Raw genomic sequence first — 7,289 nt, forward strand, 5'->3', positions numbered from 1 at the left:
TCGCGATCAAATTAGTGCATTACTTTAAGAAGATGATGATGAATCCATGGAATCAGGAACTGATTTTAGTGACGAAAGTGATGATATTTATAGTCCTGAGTTAGATAAAATAACTGGCAATGACGATTCTTCCAGCGATTCAGAGGAGACCGGATTGAGTGACGAGAATGGTGGCATAGACGATCAACCTGCACGAGGTGAGGAAGTCTCAGGCACGGTTATTTGGAGCACACCGAATGGGTCGTTTGTTTCAAGAAAATCGGTTAGTAACCACCGCGAATGCAAAATTGCAGTAAATATTGGGCGCCACTCAACCCTCTACGAAATTTTTCGCAAATTGTTTCCAAGAAGCATATCTTTGTACATTGCCCAAGCAATATATGCCACTCAAGCCAGTGAAACGGGGCATCAAAATGTGTCTTCGCTGCGATTCTTTGACTGGAGACACCTATGACATGAGTATCTTTTGTAGAAAAGAAGGATCTGTCCTTGAAGGGACACTCGGCGAACGAGTTGTGAATGATCTTGCAGAAACGATTTCTAACCCTGACGTGACACTTTGCTTTGATCGTTTTTTCACCACTGTTAATCTTATTAACAACATACAATATCCAGCTTTGGGAACATGCATGTCCAACCGGAAGAATGTTCCGAAAATACCAGAAAAATTGCAGCGAGGCGAAGCTATTTTCAAAGTTAATTCGGCGGGTACGAAGTCAAACTAAAACCCTTTAATTAATTTTTTAAGTAACTTTCTTGATTGCAGGTACCATAGCGGTAAAGTGGCAGGATGTCAAAGAGGAAATGCTGCTCAGTAACTGCCACACATCTGAAATGAGCACTGTTAGACGCGAAATGAAAGATGGAACTGAGGCAGAGTTTCCATGCCCTGACATCGTAAAGACGTACCGCGCAATAATGGGCGGTGTGGACTTGGCAGATCAAATGTCGGGATTGTATGATATAAACAGAAAATCAAATAAATGGTGGAAAAAAGTATTTTATCGTGGCATGATGATGGCTGCTGTAAACACTTGGGTTATATATTCGGAGCTGAATAGGAAGAAACCGGCCTTATTACCAGTGCTGGTCGAAATTGCTGAGTCGCTAATTGATAAAAGAAAGGAATGTACCGCATATAAACGATCCCGTCGGTCTAGAAGATCATCGAATAGGTACAAATCAATGACAAATGTGGGGGATCATTTACCCACAGAGCAGTCTAAAAGACGTCGGTGCGTAGCATGCGCCAATCAAAAAGTCGAGAAAAGAACAAAAATTATTTGCCGGGCTTGTAATTTGCCATTCTGTATACAATGTTTCGCTTCATCACATTCATAAAATAAATAAAAGTACAAATCATATGTTATTACCAAAAAAATGTTTCTACTTTCTAGGTGTAGTTTGTACCCTGTTGGGACAAATATATGCCATTTTTAAATACTGTTGGGACACATATGTCCCACCTCAAAATACCGTTATCTACATAAGTTACAAGCTTCATCATGTTTCTACGCACATAAAGTACCAATGGGTATCCAAAAACTCAAAAATAAAGTTTGAGCAAATCCCCTCTAAAAGTCGGAGCGAAAGGGTTAAAATGGCGGATGTGCACTCAATTCTTCCAGGAAGGTCGCAGAGGGGCTTCTCATAATGTCTTATGTTATAATTTCTATATGAATTGAACAAAAATGGGGGGAAAAAAATTCGCGGAATAAAATGCTTAAAAAAACGAATTTTGGGGCGAATTTGTCTACTACTTTTACTTCGAAAAATTAATAATATATATTTTTCCAAAAATTTTCGAAACTTTTAAATTCACATAGAAAGTAATATCATAAAAAAGGTGTTTGCAAAATTTCAGGGAGATCGGTCAATAACTTTTCGAGTTATCGTGTACGCCAATTTGAAAAATATAGTTTTGAGAAAAACGCGTCTAAAGTTTGAATACATAACCATACCTCTCCCAGCGCTCGAACGCAAAGAATAGAGTGGTCACGGTTGACGATCTATAATATAGGAAATACTTAAATTTACGTTCTAAAAGTTTTTTGACATATTCTTAGAGAATATTAACATTTTATGAAAAAACAAAAACAATTTTTTTTCGAAATTTTAAAGGTATTTGTCCCCTGCTCAAGAAAAACGATTGGTAAAGGTCGGGTACCTATTTTAATGGCCATATGTGTACGTGCGGACTGGATTTTATATATGCGCTCACATCTTGTTAAATTTAATTTAGGTGCGAGTGCAATAAATATTAGAAAAAATGCTTCAAGTTTTCGTTGTCTATGAGTTTGATTCCAAAAATTAGCAGCCAGTCTAAATTTCATTTTACACAAATGTGCACGGGTACATAAAATTTGCTTTCGTCCAAACTTAGGTCACTTTGTGCTTGCTTAAAACTTACCTCTACATGATAGTTGGGTGCGGTAATCGATCGATTTCGCCCCTTTTCATCAACAACATACCTTTACTAAAAAGTAATATTTGTACCCGTGATGAAAAAAAAATGCAACAGGTGTGGCCAACATCGGATCGTTAACCGGCTCTCAGCAATTTTGAAGGAATCAGCTGAATTGTTGACCTAACATGGAGGCAGCTGATTTGTTGACCTAACATGACGTAGCAGCCCAAGTTACTCTCGCAAGTATGCTTCTATCAGCCTTGATTTGTACCAAGTTTTATTAATGTCAATGTCGAGTCTCACTCTGGACGGCGTAAGAACAGATGAAAATGTTGAAACAGTGAAAAAAAAATCGTTTTGGAAAATCGTCGAATCGGTATTAGAAAGTTGTCGCAAATGTTGGAACGTCGGTTCGTTCGTGTCATGCACTTTTTTGGATGTTTTGGTCATAAGACGCGTATCAGCATTTGTTACCAAACTGCTTAACTTTGCCCAGAAAAAAATGTTTACATATTTTATTCTAAATTTCCCTTGGAATTTTGTATTCTTTGTCAGAAAATGTTTTCCTGCGATCAGTAAAATTCGGTGAATTTTCTAACGTAAAATGAAATAATAGACTCTTACCTACCTTTTTTCAATAAGAACACGAAGATAGCTGAAGCTAATTTGTTAAAAAATAAAATCGACAAAACGACAAAAAAAGTTATATTTTCGCACCGGAACTGTAAAACTCATAATATTTAAGACTTCTGCCAAAGTATTTCGAAAAATATTTACATTTACGTGAACTGGACCGATTTGAAAGTACCTCAAAAAATCCACTTTTGCATAAATTAAATTATTAGGTTGGGGAATAAGTTCATAGCTTTTTTATATTTTCTGTTATTTTACAACGATCTATTTGCTGTCTGGCAAAGGGTAACTCTTTCTGCTCTACAAAACTTTGTTAACTGTATTTTTGAGTTATTTATTTTTTTATTAGTTTTGAGACTTAGAAATGGAATACCCAGGAGGCAAAAATCAACATTTTCGACACCTGCTCTTCTTTGAGAAGGTGTCATAGACAAGTCTACAGTACGGAAATGGTATACAAAATTCAAAAATAATGATACCTCCCGTAGCAGAAGACCTTCTAAATTCGATGAAGAACGTCTCAAATCACTTCTAAAGGCGAACGGTCGCCAAACCAGCCGTGAATTGGCAGAAAAAATTAACTGCGATCATAAAGCAATTCTCAACCACCTTCGTTCAATGGGATTTAACGAAAAATTAGGAGCACGGGTGCTTCACGAGCTCAACGAAAAAAACAAAGACAAACCCTACGAACATATTCACCAACCTAATAGTTTTAAAATTTTTTTTGGCAAAAAATCAGCATAGAAGGTTTTAAGATTTTAAATTAAAGGTCTGGCTAAAGAGATTTAAGAATTTTATGAACAGAATATAATAATAATTCTGAGATTTACATAATATTAAAAATTTGGGTAAAAAGAGGTTGTCTGTAAAGTCGGTTTACTGACGATAGTTTAACGTGACAACGGCATAAGAAAATACTGATGTAAGGGTTGCAATTTTCAAAACAAAATTTTAATTTTATTTGTTTGATAGATATTTTGTATGGATATAGAGGAGGAGGTAAATGGAATTGCAATGGAATAGGACAAGTTAAATTTACACAAACGTGAAAAATGACGAAACATTTATCAAATTCATTAAAGATGTTCAATTTCGATTGTGCATCAGACGTTAATAAGTCAACAACACTAAGAGGCACCATCATCGATTTGCCTTTTCCAAGACACTTTACACTCGAAACACTCCCTTGCATTTCCTACTTTTTCTATCATCGTCCTATTCTCAACAGAGAAATGGTTCATTACCATGCACACAGGAAGAAGGCATATGCAAATACAAGTATGTGAATTTATATACAAATGCGCATATACATACATATATATGTTCACTCAAGTAGGACAGAGCCAGATGTCGAACGTTGCCGAACGCGGGGGCCGATTGTGCTCTTTATCGTTCGTTCCGCGCTCTCGCTTGCAGTTCAAGCACATTAGCTTACATTTGCTTGCGTACGGAATAGATTCGTATATTTGATATGTCCATATGATTTGTATGCATCTTTACATATAGATTTGTTCTTTTTGAAAATTGCGCGAAATTTTATATGTATATGCATGTTTATATACATATATTAGTATACAACATATCTTATAAGGTATATGGTAAATATTACTATACTATACATATTTTCCTTCATATATAATAAAAAAATTAATAATAATAACATTAAAACAACAGGTATCATTAACAAACTTGGTTTTATTTTAAATTCTTCAAGTAAATCAAATTAATAATAATCAATAAGAAGGCATATGCAAATATATACAAATACGTGAATTTATATATGTACATTTGCGCATATACATACATATATACGCTCACTTAAATAGGAGAGAGCAAGATGTCGAACGTTGCCGTACGTTTGCTTTGTTCGTTCCGCGCTTTCGCTTGCAGTTCATTCAAGGTAACGGCAATGAGCAAGGTAACGACAAATGAGCAAGGTAACGATAAATGAGCAAGGTAAAACTAATGAGCAAGGTAACGACACATTTTTTCGTGGGTGCAGCCTGTTAAATCGAATTATAAGACGTTATCACGTCAAAAGTTTTATAAAGTGAAATATTTTCGGTTCCTGAAATATCGGCACATAATTGCTGAAGCGTCAGCCTTTCTAAATATGCAGAAACCATGAACATCGGTTGCAAAACAACAGAACTGTCAAATCTCCTCGGTAAAGATGCTGTAACTCCCTTAATTTTGCTCTGATTGGCCTGAAACTTTGACATAAATCCTTTGAGTAGAATTAATATAACTCGCTCAGCTTTGCCCTGATTGGCTGGTAATTTCAAAATATCTTCTGTTTTAACTCCGCATATTGTTGGTTAAGCAACATTGCTTTGTTTTGCTAAGGTCGTCACACTTACAGCCTTTTTGAGTTTGTTCAAAATCTTCGCCTTTTCGGTTAACTTTAAAAAATTATATTTTTCGAATTAATTTTTCAGCGCGGGAAAACACATCAACTAATACTGGAAACTGGGAATTAGTATACCAAGAACGCATATTTGTCTAAAGAGAGGATTCCCAAACCTAACAAAAATGGAATTTAAATGTAATCACGCAAATAGGTTGAATTATTTTATGTTCACATTTTAGTGGTTTCTGACTATGTGTATCCTTTAGAGTAGTGAATATAAAAAAAACTTTATTCACCTTTTCGCGTGTGGGCTGTATATCCAATTTCTATGACAAATGTGGAATTTAATTTATTTTCATTATTTAAAACATGAATGCGAGATATGTCTTCGGTTTAATCAATAGGAATTATCAAACTATTTATGTAAATACATACATACACATACACATATACCATATTAATCCTAAAATAATAATAATAACAGCAGGGGCAAAATATGTAGGTACAACTTTTTTACTAGGGCAGCAGTAATCTTGGATTTATTTAATTAATTTAAATTTGATGAAAGTCCAATTCTCATATAAAAGAAATTTGGCTTTCGTCTGCTCATTTATCCGCTGCCCCATTCAAATGATAGATTAATGAATTTTACTGACTTTTCAATAGCATCAAAGAGAATTCAATAGAAAAGTGCGCTCTCTGTGTACGAGGGCGGTTCAATAAGTACCCGTGTTAGAAATGAAGACACCATTTTTCCAAATTTTGCTTTTTTTTATTTTTCAACTTTTTTATTTTTAAACAAGATACACCCTTCCCAACACTGCTGCCATTTTTTAACTCCTCCAAAAAATAGGATTGCCGAAATCTCCAAAATATGCCACTGTATCGGCGATGACTTCCTTGTTTGAACTTAATTACTTTTCCGCGAGCAATTTCTCCATGTTAGTGAACAAGAAAACGTCGCAGGGAGCCCGATCGGGTGAATACGGCGGGTGCGGCAACAATTCATAACGCAATTCAAGCAGTTTGGCGGCGCCAATTCTGGATAAAAGTGCTGATGCGTATTCGTGGTGAAGCAACACCTTCTTTTTCGCCAAATGCGGCCGTGTCTCCTTCATTTTTTTGTGAAAGTGATCCAATAACTCACTGTAGTATTGTCCAGTGATCGTTCTTACTTGCCCTTTCCGGCCGATGGGACTGCCTTCCCCTTCTTTAGAGTAGATTCACCGGGGGAAAACCATTGCTTGGATTGTTGCTTAGTTTCTGGTGTCCAATGATGAATCCAGCTTGATGACAATTCGACGCGAAAATTCCTTCGGATTTCATTTAAATTGCTCCAAACACTGCTTCGAAGTTAACAGTCACAACCGCTTGTTGTTGCTTGTGAGCAATCGCGGCAGCCATCGGGTAGACAATTTTTTCATCGTAACTTATCATGTAAAATATTGATTGCTCTTCCGGTCGACACACCTATGACCTCTGTTACTTCGCGCACTTTCGTTCGTCAATTTGCTAGAATCATGTCGTTGACTTTTTGAATGATTTCATCCATCTGCCGGGTGTCCAGGTCGCTCCTCATCAAAAACGTGGGCGAATTAAATTCGTTGAACCAACATTTAACTAATGTCATAGAACTCAAATCGTCCCTACAGACAGCATCCAACTTTGCTTTTATCTTCTCGCATTTTTTCCCATCAAAGAACAAAAAGCGAATTACCGAACGGTACTCCACTTTTTACATCTTAGCGAAAATCACGAAACACATCTTACTCGAATAGCTGCCGAATGCAAACTAACGTATCAATCTGTCTGAAATTTGTTTTGTCGTCGGTTGATAGATGGCAGCACACCAACTTCCCTCAGAAACGCCCTCTGTCATCAAATACGGGTACTTAT

Source organism: Anastrepha obliqua, chromosome 2, assembly GCF_027943255.1.
Source record: "Anastrepha obliqua isolate idAnaObli1 chromosome 2, idAnaObli1_1.0, whole genome shotgun sequence".
NCBI classification, from domain to species: Eukaryota; Metazoa; Arthropoda; class Insecta; order Diptera; family Tephritidae; genus Anastrepha; species Anastrepha obliqua.